General features: G+C 38.7%; 1 non-coding gene across 1 annotated transcript; it reads right to left on the bottom strand.

Moving 5' to 3' along the window:
* Window positions 1-18,351: 18,351 nt before the first annotated feature.
* Trnat-ugu (transfer RNA threonine (anticodon UGU)) lies at window positions 18,352-18,426 on the bottom strand. The gene has a single exon. It is a non-coding gene; the product is annotated as a tRNA-Thr (tRNA).
* Between the last annotated feature and the right edge of the window lie 824 nt (window positions 18,427-19,250).

Genomic DNA, 19,250 nt, shown 5'->3' on the forward strand with positions numbered 1-19,250 from the left:
TTAAATGTATTTGAAAATAACATCCCTCTGAAAAAATGTACAGTGAATATTAGTAGTAATTACAAGAAAAGGAAAACGAAGGAATGGTATACTCCACAGTTAGGGCAACTGAAAAATACTGTTATGCTGTATTCTAGTCTGTACAAAACCAGTAAATCAGAACTGTATAAAGACCTGTATGCTAAAGTATAGGAAGGCAATAAATGAAGCAAAGAACCTGCATAACATAGTAAACATTGAGAAATCTAACAATAAATGCAAGAAGGCCTGGAGTGTAATAAACTCCATTGCACACACTAAACACAAAGAGGAAATTGCCATTACCCCAGAAGAATTTAATAAATATTGCATTCAGTCCATTGAAGAAATTAGTAGTTCAATAATTAAACCACCTGAAAATGCACTTAGTATTATGGACAGCTGCTTTGAAAAGCTTCCCCCAAGCACCTTCACTTTCACAGAAGTGAGCCCAAATAATATCCTAAAAATAGTGAAAAATTTCAAACCTTCAGTTAGTGTTGATTACTATGATATCTCATGTAATTTGTTGAAAGATGTTATTGATTGTGTGATTTATCCTTTAACCTTTTGTGTTAACAGATGCCTAGTAAAGTAAGTTCCCCGACATACTAAAAATTTCTAGAGTTGTGCCCATATACAAAAAAGGGGAAAAGAACTGTCCCGCTAGTTACAGACCTATTTCCATAACCCCAGTTTTTTCGAAAATTTTAGAAACGATTATGTATGAGCAAGTTAGTGCCTACTTGGGTAAACTATGTATAATTAGTGATAAACGGTTTGGATTTAGGAAAGGTAAATCCACAACAGATGCAATGGACTCCCTCGTAAAAGTAGTCCTAGATGTGTTCGAGGCTAGGGACTATGCCCAGGCTACATTTTGTGACCTGAGCAGAGCCTTTGACTGTGTAGACCATGACACTGTGCTGAATAAGCTCGTTTACTATGGTTTTGATGACAACAGTATAAATATGTTCAGGTCTTTTCTAGAGAACCGTCAACAAGTTGTGTGCATTGGTAGGGAGAAATCAAATTTGGTTAATGTTAGGTACGGAGTGCCTCAAGGGTCGGTGCTTGGACCTTTACTGTTTATACTAATGATTAATGACCTGCCCTTATTCATAAATTCTCATACGATATTGTATGCTGATGACACAACTTTTCTACATAAAAGCTCTGATCTAGGTACACTGAAAACACTGACCGAAAATACCCTTGCTCAGTCCTCATTATGGTTCAAAGCTAATGGCTTCTTGCTAAATGAAAACAAAACCCAGACACTTTACTTTAGCCTCAAAGAGATTTCTAACTACCAGGAATTAGAAACTGTTAAATTTTTAGGTGTTACTATTGACAATAAATTGACGTGGGAACCACACATTAAAAATATATTGACTAGGCTTTAAAGAGTTATTTATCTAATTAGAAATTTAAAAAGACATGTTCCCAATGTCTATGTGAGATCAGCATATTTTGCCTTCTTCCAAAGCATCATCTCTTATGGAATTTTACTGTGGGGTAGTAGCTGTCATGTAAATGACATTTTACTTGTACAGAAGAAAGTAATAAGAATAATAACAGATTCTGATAAAAGAGAACATTGTAAACCTCTGTTTATTAAATTGCAGTGTCTTACAGTAGTAAACTTATTCATCTACAATGTTGTAATGTACATTAGAAACAATGTGTCTAATTTTGTGTTGAGAAGTGATATTCATAGCCATAACACTAGAAACAGAACATCTGTAGACGTACCATATCATAGATTATCAAAATCGCATAACTCTTACCTAGTTCTTGGACTAAGGATGTTTAATAGACTAAGTGCTGACTTTAAAGAACTGCCTGTAAATATCTTTAAAGCTAAATTATAAAGCTACTAGTGAACAATCCATTTTACACCATTGATGAATTCTTTGAAGATGAAAATACTGTATTCTAACGTGTACCTCTTTTATGTAAACCAATTTACATCGATATAGTAGTTTATGTAGAAATATATGCTCTTGACTTTGTCTATTGCTGTAATCAGCTGAACGACAATAAAATTATTATTATTATTATTATTATTATTATTGTAAGATTGTTGGGTGACTTGGCATGGCAAAAGGTTCCATACATCTAAGCAAAAAGTCGTCCAGCCGATCCACCATTGTCGTGGGGTGCTGTCTTATCAAGAAGTCCGATTTAACACAGCAAGAAGAAACACAGTTGAAAATACATGATTGGACCTTTAAAAAAGTCTTGCTCAAGCGCTGAGAGTTTGTATGAAATTTTTGATATTCATTACTATAATTCATTGTATTATCTCGAACCAGTTACGAATGAGCCAAAAACAGAAATAAAAATACCAGTGAGCTCAATATTTAACTGGAGAGAATATTATACAAAGTCAAGCCACGATGCAATATGTCACAGACGCTGTGACAGCTTGGGGCAAGCTGTCAGAATGTTTTACTACACAGGAATAGTGAAATTACTGTTTACTGATATTATGTGGCACTGCCTAGGCTTAGTTTGTAGTTCAATGAAAGAATTGCTTGGAAGTTGCAGGCACACACATTACTAACAATCCAGAATGACATTAACCAATATGACAGATCTGCCAAACACAGTTCGCATGCACACACACACGCACACACGACACACAACATTCCACCTCTGTAAATACTGTGATCCTTCGTCAATAAATTTCCTCTCATACAGGTGTGTTCCCATAAAATATTTCCATGACTGCCTCATCGTTATCATTGTTCCATCGCCATATAGATGCTTATGTCATATAAGGGTGTCACACTTATTGTTGAAGACAAAAGTATTTTATGTCTTCACATATGCTTGTAACATAAAGATTGTTTGACACCTTAAAGACGCTTAAGTCACAAGGGATAAAACTTTTTTGTCTCTTCACACATATCTGTAACCTAAGGATTGCTTTGGCGCCATATAGACGCTTACATCATATAAGGAGGTCGTATGTAGCTGTGCAGTAAACACAGCATAATATGACAGTAAGTATACTTATCTTCTTAGAATAATGGGTCACACTTAAGAAATTCAAATGGAAATATTTTCTGCACGATACATATAGATTACTTACACCATGCTAAAGACGTGTAACGAGATTTAGCTACAGAGCCATAAGGATTCTATTCTCTTGTAAACATTCTTGGCCAGTTTCAAGGACAAATAGCTCATACCTACACAGCCATACAACGAAATTAAGCAATTCAGTCAAACACAGAGATTGCTGTACTCCCACAGGTAAATTACGGTAATGATTTGAATATGATTGAGATGATCATATGACAAACATGTAGAAAATTGTAGTTACTACGAAGTCAGAGAAAAAGTACTTTATGTAAATATGTAGTGTCAGGCGTATAGGTACAGACATTGTGGCAGCATCTTTTATGTAGCCGCTTCCAGTGGAGGCTCAACAGTGGAGACAAGGGAGGCATGATTGAGATGCGTCCGCACGTTAACAGCGAAGGGGGCTGGAGAACCATCATGTAGCAGCCACATAACCCTTCGAATCATCAATGGCACTTCTTCCAGCAGGGGAGGAAAGGTCACCGACAAGAAATACCTGCGGTTTTGGCCTGTTAAGCGACTTGAAAGGAAGGCTGGTCCCAAAATACAGCTGCGAATTATCCCGGTCCACACATTCCAGGATTCGCTGTCACTAACCCATGAGGGTTCTGCATACTATTTCATAGATGACTATAATGAAGATTGAAGATACCACTCTGTGTAAAGATGGCCTCATCTGTGAGTAGAATGGATGACACAAATCCCAGAATCATGGTTGCCTGGTGAAGAAACCAGTGACAAAACTGCTCCTGACGTGGAAAGTCTGTCGCTAGTAAGCCCTGCACACACTGTAAGTAACAATTGTCATGGGAATCTTCGACTCAGTCGTCTGGCTTACCCTGTACTGGTGGGCCAACTGCAAAGTACTGACACGGCAGTTTCCTTCCACAGTGTTAGTCACATTTTCCTCCAAATCTGGTGCCTGAACATTTCGGGTACATCCTTCGTGATTTCGAATATGGAACCATTAGTGAAAAAAATCATCCTATACATATATAGAGAATAATTGCAGATATTGCTATTAATGATTGAGGACAACATACTGAACGAAATGTACATTTATGCCATCAGAAACGACACCTTTAAATTATTAAAAACCTTATATGCAGGACCATAACCAAGTTGTCTGTGTTTGCAAAGCAATGTCCAGTAAAGGACAAGTTAAGGTAGGAGTTACAAAGGATTTGTACGGGGCCCTTTCTTTTTATTAAATCCAATACAGTGCTAGATGCAGCTGATACTACTTTTCTTCACAGTAATAATTATTTTAGAAATCTTAAAACGTGTGTTCCAAAGACAATTGATGAAGCACCCTATATGTTTAAAGCAAATGCATTCCTGCCTGAATCAAAACAAATGCAGCTCAAGATATTTAGTGTAAAAGACAAGTTTCCATTAGATGAACCACATAATGTTAAGTTTTTGGGGGTATACTTAGATTATAAATTATCTTACAGTCAACATGGGCGGTATAGTTGTGGCAGGTTATCGAGAGTAATTTATTTGTTACGGCGGTTTGTGGATTGCATACATGCAGTACTTGTCAGAACATCCTATTTTTAATTTTTCCAAAGTATAATATCGTATTGTATTATTTTATGGGGTAATGCTTCTCTATTTGTGTGCATGACATCTTAATGAGCACTTTCCACTCTGGATTTCCTTCCCCCTCCAATCTGATGTCACTAAGAGATTGACATCAGATTGCGGGGGGAAAGAAAGAAAAAGTGGAAAGTGCAATTTAGCTTAAATCAGAGATCATGCTAATATCGAAATTAGAGCCAAAAGACAAAAGTACTTACTGTTGTCCATAGCACCACAGATTGGTGTCAGTTTTTGTAAGTCAGTACAAGTTCTAGAATCGTAATACATTTTGGTCAGTATTAAGGGAGTATAGAGGAGTGTTTAAGAGGTCGAAGGGATGGAAACCAGGCAGTCAGGTATGAGTCCACGATAAGTAAGAGTAAGTTATCTCAAAGCACAGGAGTAAAGAGGAAAGAACGGAGGTATGTGCTTCCAGGCAGGACACTGTGCCCTTACATAGTTATGGAATGAAAACGAGTATGTGCACTGACAAGGGAGGACTGAAACCTATATATTGTAGCGGTTATGATCGCTTTGTGGGAGGTAATATGGTGTATGAATGTCCTTCTGAGGAAGCAAGTGTCATTGATAGTTCCTACAGAGGCAGAATACTATAGATTTTGAGCTTACAGCAAAGTTGTGAAGTAGTAAAAGCTGGCTGAGTGGTGGCGGTCTAAAAGGTAATAGGTATACTAGATTTTTAAAAATTGACCAAAAAGAAAGAAATGTCTGCGTTTTGTATGCTGAACATAACGTTAGCTGTAGCGCAATGGAGCCAACTCTGTAAGGTGTATTCACATGTGGAGCAGTTTAAAATTTCAAGATAGCTGTAAATTTGAATTTGAACCTACACACATAAATATGCAGAGAATGGTGCAGAATGTGGCTACCTATGTCTCCCTCAGTCAGTCTACTCCTACTAAGCTCTATTGTCTATGTGAAGAGCTATTTCCTTTCATTTTCTTAACAAATGTTTGGTTCATTGTTCCCTACACTGACTGAAACACGTAGTTTGACTACTCCCTGCAATATCGTCATAACTGTCCCAGAAAATATTTTCTGTTACATCCAGATAAACTTCTTTTAAAGCTTCACACATAAAACTAATTATTTTTTTATTGGTAACTTCAACTCATCTTTTTCTTCTTTCTTGCCTGTTCCTATTTATGTGTGGTGTTGGCATTATTATGAGTATATGGGTTGCAGCGATGTTAGTGACAGATTGTGGCTGTATGCCCTTCCTGACACCAGCGTTCCCCTATGGGACAGAATCTCTGTACCCCATCCGTCTGTCTATAGAGTGAAGCCAGTGAGCAAGTATGATAATATTTTCTAAAAGTTTGTGAAGCGTATATCTGAGGTGGAATGTGAGTACCAGTCAGCTGTTTCCAGAGCTGGAGTCGGATAACCTCCTGAAAAGTATGTACATGTTGGTCGGCTTACTTCTTACATGTCTTTTATTCATGAGGTGAATTTGATCTGATTGAGTAATTATTATAGATAGTTCTTGATCTAACAGATCAGATATGATGTCTTGTTAACATAGGAATAGAAATCAAAAACAAACTTTTCACTTTGACATGAGTACATGCACTTTTCCTTTACTTTGTTTGGACCTATAGATCACACAGATAACTACTTCTGATTTCTACTTAATTTTTCATTCAGTATACATCTACACAACTATCCTACTACTCACTTAAGTGGTTGGCAGAGTATTTATCGAACGACTGTCCAATTATTTCTCTACTGTTCCACTCTCGAGCGGCAGATAGGGTAAATGAACACCTAAATCCTTCTGTGAAAGCTATGACTTCTTGCATATTACCACAATGGCCATTCTCCCAATATAGGTGGACATCTTGAAATTTTTTCACATTCGGAGGAGAAAGTTGGTGACTGAAATTTGTTGAAAAGGTGTCGCCACAACAAAAATGGTTCAAATGGCTCTGAGCACTATGGGACTTAACATCTATGGTCATCAGTCCCCTAGAACTTAGAACTACTTAAACCTAACTAACCTAAGGACAGCACACAACACCCAGCCATCACGAGGCAGAGAAAATCCCTGACCCCGCCGGGAATCGAACCCGGGAACCCGGGCGTGGGAAGCGAGAACGCTACCGCACGACCACGAGATGCGGGCTCGCCACAACAAAAAATGACTTTGTTTTAATGATTGCCACCCCAACCCAGATATCACATCTATGACACTGTCTTCCTCATTTCGCGATAATACAAAACGAGCAGTCCTTCTAGAACTTTTTCGGTGTCCTCTGTCGGTCCTAACTGGCAAGGATCCCATACCATGCAAAATTCCTTAGAAGAGTATGGACAAGTGTAGGCAGTCTCTTTAGCATATCTGTTGCATCTTGTGAATGTTATATGAATAAAATGCTGACTTTGGTTAGTCTTCACCACAACACTGTCTATGTCAACACTCCAGTTTCAATTCTTCTTAATTTTAAATCTTTCAGTTCTTCATAATTTTAGCTCTCAGTTCATGGTGTAACTGAAATTTAGTGAATTCCTTTTAGTACCCATGTGGATGCCATGACGCCTTTTATTCAATCGGCAATTTTTCCAGGATATAAATATGTTGTGCAAATAATTTTGCAGTTGGTTTTGATCTTCTGTTGACTTTACTAGATGCTACATGACAGAATTATATTCAAGCAACCTAAGAGGTTACTCAGATTTCCTCCTAAACGTCAATGTAGATTTGGTACAGGAGAGGGCCTTTAACACTTCCTTGGGGAAAACCACAAATCACTTGTTCTTTACTCAATGATTTTCCATAAATTACTGTGAAATGTGATCTTTCTGATAGGAAATCATGAATCCAGTTGCACTACTGAGACAATACACCATAGGTAGTCAGTTTGATTAGAAGCCACTTGTGAAAGATGGAGCCAAAAGCCAACCGGAAATCTAGAAAAGGTTATCAACTTCTAAAGTACTCATTCTGCCAGGTGTTCTAGATTCGAATTCTGGAATATTTACTTCGTCTTCTTTGGTAAGAGAAAGACGGAAACTGTCTTTAGTAACACCGATTTTGTGGCAATGTCATTGATAACAGTATTATTGCTATTGTGCAGTGAAAGTTTGATTGTATCTTAGCGCTGATTTACTTTATGTACTTCCAGAATCTCTTTAAATTTTCTGCCAGATTTCTTATGGAAACTATCAGAAGCATCTTCATCTTGCTTTGAAGTCCACACTAAATTTCCAGCTGCTTAACAACACCATCAGCCTTAGAGGTAATGTGTTCTTTTAAATTTATTGCGAATCTGTATAATCTCTTATTATTATTTATTTATTTGCAATAAATGTCTCAGTTGCCACCAACACTACTACTCTGAATTTAAGCTACTTTTACATAATTTGAATGAATAGAGTCTGTCTCTTAGGTAAGTGTCAAGAGACTCCTTTAATCTTCTTTCTTAAATAGGTCTATTTTATGTTTATTTTTGATGGAGTTGGATGTTCGATACAACGACCTTGTGGTCGCTAATTCCTGTATCCATCATGATGCTCCCTGTTTGCTCAGGGTTATCTGTTGCCAAGAAGTCAAGTATGTTAAAACAACCATTTACACTTTGAGTGGCTCCTGAACGTAATACTCAAAATAATTTTCAGAGAATGTATTTAGTGCAACTTCGAACGATGTTTTATGTTTACCGCCGACTTTAAACATATATTTTCGCCAACATATTGGGGATATATTGAAGTCACCACCAGCTATAATTTATGAGTCAGATAGCTGTTCGAGATAAGGCTCAAATCTTCCTTGAATTCTTCATCAACTGTTATCATCTGAGTCGAGGGTCAGTAAAAGAAGCCAATTATTAATGTATTCTGGTTGTTGAGTTTAATCTTTACCAATGCTAACTCACAGCAAGTATCTACTTCAGTTTCACTTTAAAGTAAACTATTTGTATCAGCAACAAACATGCCATTACCAACTAAATTTAATCAATTCTTTGTGAACACTGTGGGGTTCTTAGTAAAACATTTGGCAGCACTAACCTCCAGCTTGAGGCAACTTCAGTTCCTACAACAAATTCTGCTTCAGTGCTTTCTATGAGTGCTTCAAACTCTGATTCTTTGCCAGCACAACTACGACAATTTACAGCCATAATACCGATGTTTTCTAGGGCTAAATTCATCCTGTATTTGACCTGCTCCAATTGAGACTGAACACCGTTTCCACACTTTTGCAGGAATCCAATACCCTATCACCCTATGCTGCATGTCAAGGCATCTGTAGCCCACATGGTTACAGACCCATCTGAGCCTCTGATTCAGACCTTCCTCTTGACTCTGTACTGAATGTACACAGTCAGTCCTGCTCATGATGCTACAGCTTGGTAAGCTCTGCCTACATTTAGCAAGCAAGACTGGCTGTCTTTACCACTTCAGATAGTTGCTGAAAACCAGAGAGGTTCTCTTCCAATCCAAAGACACACATGTCATTAGTACCAAACGAGTCACCACCAGTAGCTGATTGCATCCTGCACTCTTCATGACATCCGGAAGGAACTGTTCCACATCTGGGATGACTCTTCTTGGTATGCACACAGAGTGTACATTGGACTTCTGTCCTTCCGTGGCAGCTATATCCCTAATGAGCTCAATCACACTTCTAACACTAGAGCTGTCAACTACACTATTGTTTAAAAAAAGTGAAACATCAGCACTGAGAGACGTGATCACAATGAAATTTATTCCACCGATTAGGGACATGACGCTAAACAAATAATTAGCATTACAGACCTGTACATGGACTGTGACTGGAATTTCAGCTCGAAGTAGTGCACCACATGCTGCAATCAGAGCCACGAGACGTCGTGGCAAGGAATCAGAGAGAACCTGTATACGCTGCTAGGGAATACTCTGCCATGTGGTTTGTAGGTATGTCCACAAAACAATAACTTAAGCTGCAGGTGGACCTAAATGAACAAGTTGTTGACCAACCACATCCTAGGCATGTTCGACGGGCGACGTATCAGGCGAACTGGCTGCCCAGGAAACCAGTGTTTCACATTGTTCTTTGAAGAAGCCACATATGGCTGGGCATTGCCCTGCTGAAATTTGGCACGTGGAACGATCTGCAGGAGGGGTAATGTCTCAGGCTGTGAAACCTCCCTGATGTAGTAGTCGTTGTTCAGATTGCCCTCAAGGTGTAGGAGGCGAGATCATGTGTTTTAGGCAATGGCACCCCAAGCCATTACACTTGGTGGTTGTCTGCTATGTCACTCAACAATCAGTCTGTCCGATTGCGTTCACCATGGCACACTGATCACTGCACTGTAGGACAGTAGAAGTGTGATTTGTCTGAAAACACTACATTTTACCACTTATTATGCTTGTGTGAGCCCACATGTGCCCATTACAGTCGCCAGTATTGTGGTTTCTGGTCAATGAAAGCCAACACAATGGTTTGCATGCCACCAATTCAGCCTCAAAGGACGGCGTGAACCGTTAATGCAGACGTGTCCCCACACACTGCAGTGATCCAATGTCGATCAACACTGTGGATGACGTTGTTCTGTACATTACGACCAAGCAGACAAGACTACAGGGACCGATGACCGCGTAGTGTGGTCCCATCCCACTTCTTTTAAACCAACCAGCCAACAGACAAGACTGCAGGCATCTCACACTGTGATCACATTGTATCTTGCAGACCCTGTTGACACTGTGTAAGCCCTCTTCCCTCCACTGTTTCCGCATACAACTCACTGTTGAAGAAGTCTGCCCTCTATGAGCCACAATGTCACTGAACGACAGACCCACCTCTTACAGACCAACCATTCTGCCCCTTTCGAATGCACTCACATGCCAATATTTCACCTTGTGATATTGGCGACGCATAATAACACTTGATTACACTTTGTATGATGACTGAGCGTTGCGTAATGTTCTCCTGTCTACTTACAAAAAACGATGGACTGCTGCACCAATATGCACGCCAACTCTCTGCCATTTAAATCACTTACTATGGTTCCACTGTTCTACGCGTTCTCTTATAATGGCTTCTGAGTGTTACACTTTTCCTAACAGTAGTGTACTAATAACTCCACCTTCCATTAATGCTTGCGAGCCAGGATGAGTCCTTTCAAACAAGGCAAGTGACTGCAGCTGGCTCAAGATCTTTAACAGCCACAGATAACACCTGAAACCTGTAAGTCAGACAAACTAGGGAGGCCTTTCGATCGATCGCCTGAAAAGTCTTTTACACCTTGAAACTGTCAATGTGGGCGGTAAGTGCCGACCACAGTAGAGAAATGATCAGAGGAAGTCGGGAACATGCTGGACGCCTCTTGGATTGCCATTTCTGACTCCCTACATTGATTCCCATTGCAACCGTCTCACGCTGTATGACTGAAGCCAGCACCAACTGGAACTGTGAACAAACGCTCTCCAATCAACTTGCATCTGCACAGTCTCTATCCATACTAAAGATGGTGGGAGCCTACACTAGACAAACACACTACAAATTTATGATGAAACATCCAGATCATGCAGATAAATCTAAATGAGCCACTCGCTCTTATTTAGAAGATCGCAAAATGAAAACACAAATGATCTACTGGGATGGTGCTGCTCATACAGAGGTCAGCACCTGATTGAGATCTGCTATGGCCACTGGCTGATAAAATGAAAACAAACGACAGTGGCAAGACTGTCTGAATGCATACTACACAGTTACTGAAACACGATATTATGCCTTGTAAAAACACAAACAAACAAGAAATGTAAGGTTATACTACACAACCACACAGGCGAATCTAAATGAGTAACTCATTTCTGTCTATGAGCTGCTAAAATAAACACACAAACGATCTAGCAGCCTGGTGCTACCTGCACAGAGGTCAGCGCCCATTCGTTTCCTCTGCAGATGGGAATCTAAAATACGAAGATTCTTTCTAAATGTATCTCTGTTCAGAATTTCATGTTCTTCAGTCCTTATCACTTTCGGAAGAGTTCTGATTTCTTGGAGCCACTTGAATCAAGGGGTTTTTGCTATGGTTGGCATGTTAATAATTCTCTTGGATAAACTGTTTCCATTTATGTGAACGAGATGGTAACAAAACACCATTCTACATTTTCTTATCTTCATTACTTCTGCTCCTGTATACGCCATTTTGTTTAGATGGATTCAACATTGTCTTAGCATTTTTCTCATTTGGTTTTTAATATTTTCTAATTCTCTATCTGTAGTTAAACCCAGACATTAATTGCTATATAAGCACTAGTGAATCTGACAATGCTTCACAATTACTAAACAAGAACAAGGATTGCACATACATTTTAAACGCCTTCCCATCCCCTCTCTGCCCATCTCCTCCTCCCTGCTCTCTTTGTCCATGTCCTCTTCCCCTCCCCCCACTCTATGCACTCCTCCTCCATCCTCTATACATCAGTTTCCCTCTCCCCTCTCTGTTCTTTTACACCTCTCTCTGACCTAGAGCCTTGCTTATTGTTATTGCAGATGAAAGTTTAAATCAGTTGGGATTATTGATATATAGGGTACGAGAGACACCTTTCCAGCTAGTGGATCTGTGAGGACAGTAGCTTCAGTGACAGTATTTCGCATCATTTTAATCCTCAAATGGATAGGGTTACAAAGCTTCAGACAATTCACATTCTGAATTAGTACTCTAATAATTAAACAATAAGTCATAAATACAACTTTTTTGTCTTCTGTAAGACCAACAGTGAGGAACAAGGCAAACCAGCAGATTGCTGTGTATACAATTTTTGTTTGAAAATATATATAAGGAGAGACCTAATATAGCGGAGAAACAATTCTTTCAATGGTTTGGATGCCCTTCTATTGGAACTGAAAGAGACTGTAAGAAAGAAATCAAAAGCACACATTTACACAGCACAGCATTTTTTAAATTGCAGCCAGTTTCAATAAACAGCCTTTTCATTGTCTGTCAGAAACGCATTCAGCATATGTCCATCCAAATGTTCTTTAGGGTGTCGAGTAATAATTTGAAGTAAACCAGTCAAGAACTTTTCAAGATTTTGGTAACAACATTTCCCATTTGTACATTACATATAAAGTTACATATGAAAATAAATAGCCTATGTTTGTCTGAATGTTCACTAGAATGTTATGTAAAAATTTGAAGTAAATATATCAAGTAACTTTCGAGATCTTTGATAACAATATTCTCCTTTATGTATTACATATGCATTTATATTACATATATATGTTTAAAAATATATTACCTATGTCCATCTGAAATACAGTATTTGTACAAATTTGAAGTAAGTTGGGCAAGAAATTCTTGACATTTAAGTAACAACAATTCCCATTTGTATATTCTCTATGTATTTATATGTTATATATACTTAAAAATATCTAGACAGTGCCGGTCCTAATGTTTGTTAGAGTATCATAGAAAATTTGAAGTAAATTGGCTAACAACTTTTCAAGTTTTTTGGTAATAATGTTTCACCTGTATGTACTATGTATATACATTTGGATATTACGTGTATTAATATATATAGCTATGTCTGTCTGAAATAGAGTAGTGTGTAAAAATTTGAAGAACATCAGTCAAGACCAAGTGAGGTGGCGCAGTGGCTAGCACACTGGTCTCGCATTCGGGAGGATGATGGTTCAATCCCGCATTCAGCCATCCTGATTTAGGTTTTGTAGTGGACTGTTAAGGCAGCCAGTCCACAGTGAAGTAGCTGAAAGGGCACGCGTCAACTCACGCTGTCTGGCGTTAAGTCTGGAACAGGATTCGTAATGAATGTGATAAAGAAAAGAACGTAGCTACTAGAACACTTAACTTTTATATTGTCCTTTGGTATACAGCATTCTGGATGATACAAGTGAGACTCTATCTTGAGGTACATGCAATGGTACAAATGGCGCCTTGCTAGGTCGTAGCCATTAATTTAGCTGAAGGCTATTCTAACTGTCTCTCGGCAAATGAGAGAAAGGCTTCGTCAGTGTAGTCGCTAGCAACGTCGTCGTACAACTGGGGCGAGTGCTAGTACGTCTCTCGAGACCTGCCTTGTGGTGGCGCTCGGTCTGCGATCCTGACAGTGGCGACACGCGGGTCCGACATGTACTAATGGACCGCGGCCGATTTAAGCTACCACCTAGCAAGTGTGGTGTCTGGCTGTGACACCACAGGTTTCTCGTGATTTCCCTAAATCGCTCGAGGCAAATGCCAGGATGGTTCCTTTGAAAGGGCACAGCCAACTTCCTTCCCCGTCCTTTCCTAATCCAATGAGACCGAAGACCTCGCTATCTAGTCTCCTTCCCCAAATAACCCAACCATCAGTCAAGACCTTTTCATGAGTTTCACTAACAATGTATCCACTTTATATATTTTATATGTATTTATACAGCAACAACATATAGCCTGTACCTGACTGCACGTTGACTAGAGTATCGTGGAAAATTTTAAAGTAAATTGGTCAAGAACTTTCTCCGACTTTTATAACATTTTCTCTTTCTATATTACATATATAATAATATATTACATATATTCACCGAACCAGGTGGGGCAGTGATTAGCACACTGGACTTGCATTCGGGAAGATGAATGTTCAAACATCTGTCTGGCCATCCTGATTCAGGTTTTCTGTGATTTCCATCAATCGCTACAGGCAAATGTCAGGATGATTCCTTCTAAAGAGCATGGCTGACTTACTTCTCCATCTTCCCCTAATCCAATGGGACTGATGACCTCGATGTTTGATCCTCTACCCCAAATAAACCAACCAGACAATTGTCTATATTAAAAAATATCTACCCTCTGCCCATCCCAATGTTCATTAGAGCATTATGTATAAATTCAAAGAAAATCGGTTTCAAACTATTTGTGAGTTTTGTTAACAATGTTTACCCTATACACATTATGTATATATTTTATATGATGTATATTAAAACATACAGCCTATGCCCATCATAATACTCATTAGAATATTGTGTAAAAGTGTGAAGTAAACTGGTCAAGTATTTTTCGAAATTATTAGTAACAAAGATAAATAATGACTTGTCTTTATATAGTAATTCATAAGGTTCTGGTTTTATTATTGTAACTTTGCTTGAGAAAAGATAAATTTCTTTTTGTACACAAGCCCCATCTCTCTAGATTTACATTGACATCTACATACATACTCTGCAAACTGCAATACGGAACATGCAGTGGTACCCTGTGCCACTACTGGTCGTTTCCTTCCTGTTCCACTTGCAAATGGAAGGATGGAAATCGCGACAGCCTGTATGTCTCCAAAGCAACCCTAATTTCTATTTCTTGTCGTCGTGGTCTTGACGGAAAATATACGTTGATGAGAGTAGAATCGTACTGCAGCCAACTGCAGATGCCAGTTCTTTAAATTTTGTCAACAGTGTTGCATGAAAATAAACATTGTCTTCCCTCTGGGGATTCCCATTTGAGTTAATGATACATCTCTGTAACACTTGCATGTAGATTCACTCTATCACTATCAAATATAGCACCAGTCCTCTGAACTGCATTAATGTCTTCCTGTAGTCAACTGAAAGGCCATTACCATCTTCCTAGACATCAGTCTTGGTAGCCTACCCATCATGGCAGTTCTTCTGCATAACCTCACAAAGATATTTAAATTTGTTTACTCCTTAATTTTACCATAACCTATTTTCATAATTGGAGCATCTTTTAGATTTCTCATAATCCTGTTTTTGCATAGGTTATTTGAAAACCCTTTTTTCTACCATTTTCTCTCAATTGTTGATGTTTGTTGTTGCCACTGCTATGTCTCCTGATAATACTGTAAGACTGTCAGCAAAAGATAAACAGTAAATTCAAAGATTCTTGTTTTTAATAGTCTAATTTCTACCAAATCATTCACTCTACCCTTCCTGAGTTCTTATTCCCATTCTCAGATTGTCATTTCAAGAACACAGTTGAACATTCGAAGGGGTAAACCACCTCCTCTAAAACCTGTTTGACCTTGAAAGCTTCACATACTTCTCCTAAAAGTTTAACTGTGTTTTTTGTGTTCATTAGTGTCAGTCAAATTATGTTTCTTGTTTTGCCTTCAATACAGGAATCTTCCAAAATTTAAGACAGAGGTGTTCTGTCAATAGGGTTGCACTCGTTTTTGACCAAAATCACAGTGACCCAGAGGATGCATCTTGCTCTTCTGTCTTGGACTATTACCTTAAGGCTCCACCCTTCTGAAATCCACCTTCATGCTCCCTGATCATGTGTCTACCCACTTCTCTACCATATTATTTAGTGCTGTGTTAACTAGTAACAGTGATATTCCTCTGTAGTTGTTTGCATCAGTTTCATCTCCCCTCTTATGTAAGGAATGGATTAATGTGCACTCCTAATCCTGTAGAATTTTATCTGCCAGTCAAATACTATGTTTTATTCATGTAACATCTAAGTTAATTTTCAGTCAGTTTGTTTCTACAATTCTGATGCAGTTCCATCTTCAGCTGCTGCTTTACTGTTTCTATGTCTTGAATAATTTCTAAAAGTTCTTTCTTATATGCTGGTTTTTATTCTGAAAACATTACATCAAGAATTGAAACGGAAAGTAATCTTTTTATTTGACACTACTCAATACATCCTTGAAACATTTAGCTGATAATTCATAGTTTCCTTTATTGAATATTGCTAGATTTCTATTTCCTTTTTGAAAACAAAAATTTAGGAGGATGTCCGCTCAGTGGTAATGTTAAAAATTTTTGCAGAAGTAGCATTCTGTTGCAATGAAAGTCATTTTCATTTTCACAGAGTTGCTCCTTATCATATGTACACTCAATGTTCCCTTTCACTCTTTGTGTCTGTCATTGAATTGCCTTAAATTTTTAAAATCTAGTTTCTTTCTGGATCAGCTACCACTCTCACCATGCCTGCTTCCTTAGTATTTTGGTACAAAAAATCAACGTCTCTTAGTAGTCCATATCGAAACTGTTTATTCAGCAATCTTGATCATCTTATCCTTCATCTTTCTATCTTTGGACATCACTGTCTTGGTGTCTTAAATACACTTCTTCGCTTGTTAGAACCAATTAGCGCTGACCATCACATCACGTCATGTCATGTCATGGCACTGTCATTGCAGGGGGTACTTACACTGATCATCATGTATTGTCACGTCATTTCGCTTAGAACAGATTCAAGTGATGAGTCACCATCTGTGTTACAAAAAGTCAGAATATTGCATTGGTATTGGGGAATTAACAACAATACAGTTTACTAATGTCCAAAGAAAACATCATAATGTATGTTCTTGATCAATTTTTGTGCGGAAAAGCACTGAGAAGTGAAACAATATTTCAATACCGTGACCTTTAGTGGCATCGAAAATACATAAATACAAACACATAAAACAATTTTATAAGGACATAAAAAAACCTGATTACCTTAGTCATTATATTTTTCCATGAGTAGCTAATAACGTTACAAATAATTGTATTTTTCTCCTTCTGTAGAGCTGTCTACTTCATTTAAAATGTTATTTAATGAAAATTGCATAATCAATTTAATTTCCTATTTATATGCCATAAGAATGTCAGTTCTATTCTGTTGTTATAAAACCTAAATAATTTCTCACTTTCATAATCGTGACCTCGCTTCTGTAAGAACATTCAATGGAAAAAATATACAAGGTGTCATAGAACATTTGCATTTTGCCATGGAAAACAAATCACAATAATAACATTCACTAACTTAACATAATGAACGCAGCGAAAGTAGTTTAGCTTCTGTCATTAGCAGAAGATGAGCCCATCAAAACTTTTTTTGTGAGAAACGTTTCTGTGAGATAGCGGCCCATTGATGACCTGTAGAAATGCTGCCATGTAAAATATATTTTGGAATCTTTTGACTTGATTTGATGTGATGTGATGCCGTTGAATCTCAAATTACTGTTTTGTCGAGTTTATGGTTAAAACAAACTACTGAAACAAATTAGGAACTAACGAAAATTACAACAAATTGTGCCATATGCACTGCTTTTGAAGTGGGGAACTAAAAGTAACATGATATGATGGTTACAGTATGATGGATAATTGTTGTTGTTGTGGCCTTCAGTCCAGAGACTGGTTTGATGCAGCTCTCCCTGCTACTCTATCCTGTGCAAGATACTTCATCTCCAAGTACCAACTGCACCTTCCACGCTGCCCTCCAATACTAAACTGGTGATCCTTTGATGCCCCAGAATATGCCCTACCAACAGATACCTTCTTCTAGTCAAGTTGTGCCACAAATTTGTCTTCTCTCCAATTCTATTCAATACCTCCTCATAAGTTATGTGATCTACCCTTGTAATCTTCAGGCTTCTTCCGTAGCGCCACGTTATGAAAGCTTCTATTCTCTTCTTGTTTAAATTATTTATCATCCACGTTTCACTTCCATACATGGCTACACTCCATACAAATACTTTCAGAAACGACTTCCTGACACTTAAATCTATACTCGAAGTTAACAAATTTCTCTTCTTCAGAAACGGTTTCCTTGCCATTACCAGTCTACATTTTATATCCCCTCTACTTCGGCCATCATCAACTATTTTGCTCCCCAAATAGCAAAACTCATTTATGAAATGATAGTTAAATAGACACCCTAGCTGCAAGCAGGCGTTGATATACTTTATTGGGGACATGTTGAAAATGTGTGCCCCGACCGGGACTCGAACCCGGGATCTCCTGCTTACATGGCAGACGCTCTTTCCATCTGAGCCACCGCGGGCACAGCGGATAGTGCGTCTGCAGGGACTTATCCCTTGCACGCTCCCCGTGAGATCCACATTCTCAACATGTCCACAACACTACATTCGTAGTTCGCCTAATAGATGTTTGCCCATCATACTCATTACTCGTGGCAGATTAATCTACCAAGTCCCGTAGGAGTTCGGGCATAGCGTGTGCGTTCGCACAAGAAGGTCAAAGGCCGGGAACCCATATTTTTAACTATATATATGACGGTAGTATTTGTTCCCAAAAGAACAGTTACCGTCAATGACCATGCAGCTTTGCTGGAAATGAAATGATAGTTAAATAGACACCTTAGCTGCCAGCAGGCGTTGATATACTTTATTAGGGACATGTTGAAATGTGTGCCCCGACCGGGCCTTGAACCCGTGATCTCCAGCTTACATGGCAGACGCTCTATCCATCTGAGCCACCGCGGGCACAGAGGATAGTGCGTCTGCAGGGACTTATCCCTTGCACGCTCCCCGTGAGATCCACATTCTCAACATGTCCACAACACTACATTCGTAGTTCGCCTAATAGATGTTTGCCCATCATACTCATTACTCGTGGCAGATTAATCTACCAAGTCCCGTAGGAGTTCGGGCATAGCGTGTGCGTTCGCACAAGAAGGTCAAAGGCCGGGAACCCATATTTTTAACTATATATATGACGGTAGTATTTGTTCCCAAAAGAACAGTTACCGTCAATGACCATGCAGCTTTGCTGGAAATGAAATGATAGTTAAATAGACACCTTAGCTGCCAGCAGGCGTTGATATACTTTATTAGGGACATGTTGAAATGTGTGCCCCGACCGGGCC

Source organism: Schistocerca nitens, chromosome 12 (genome assembly GCF_023898315.1).
Source record: "Schistocerca nitens isolate TAMUIC-IGC-003100 chromosome 12, iqSchNite1.1, whole genome shotgun sequence".
In the NCBI taxonomy this organism is placed as follows: Eukaryota; Metazoa; Arthropoda; class Insecta; order Orthoptera; family Acrididae; genus Schistocerca; species Schistocerca nitens.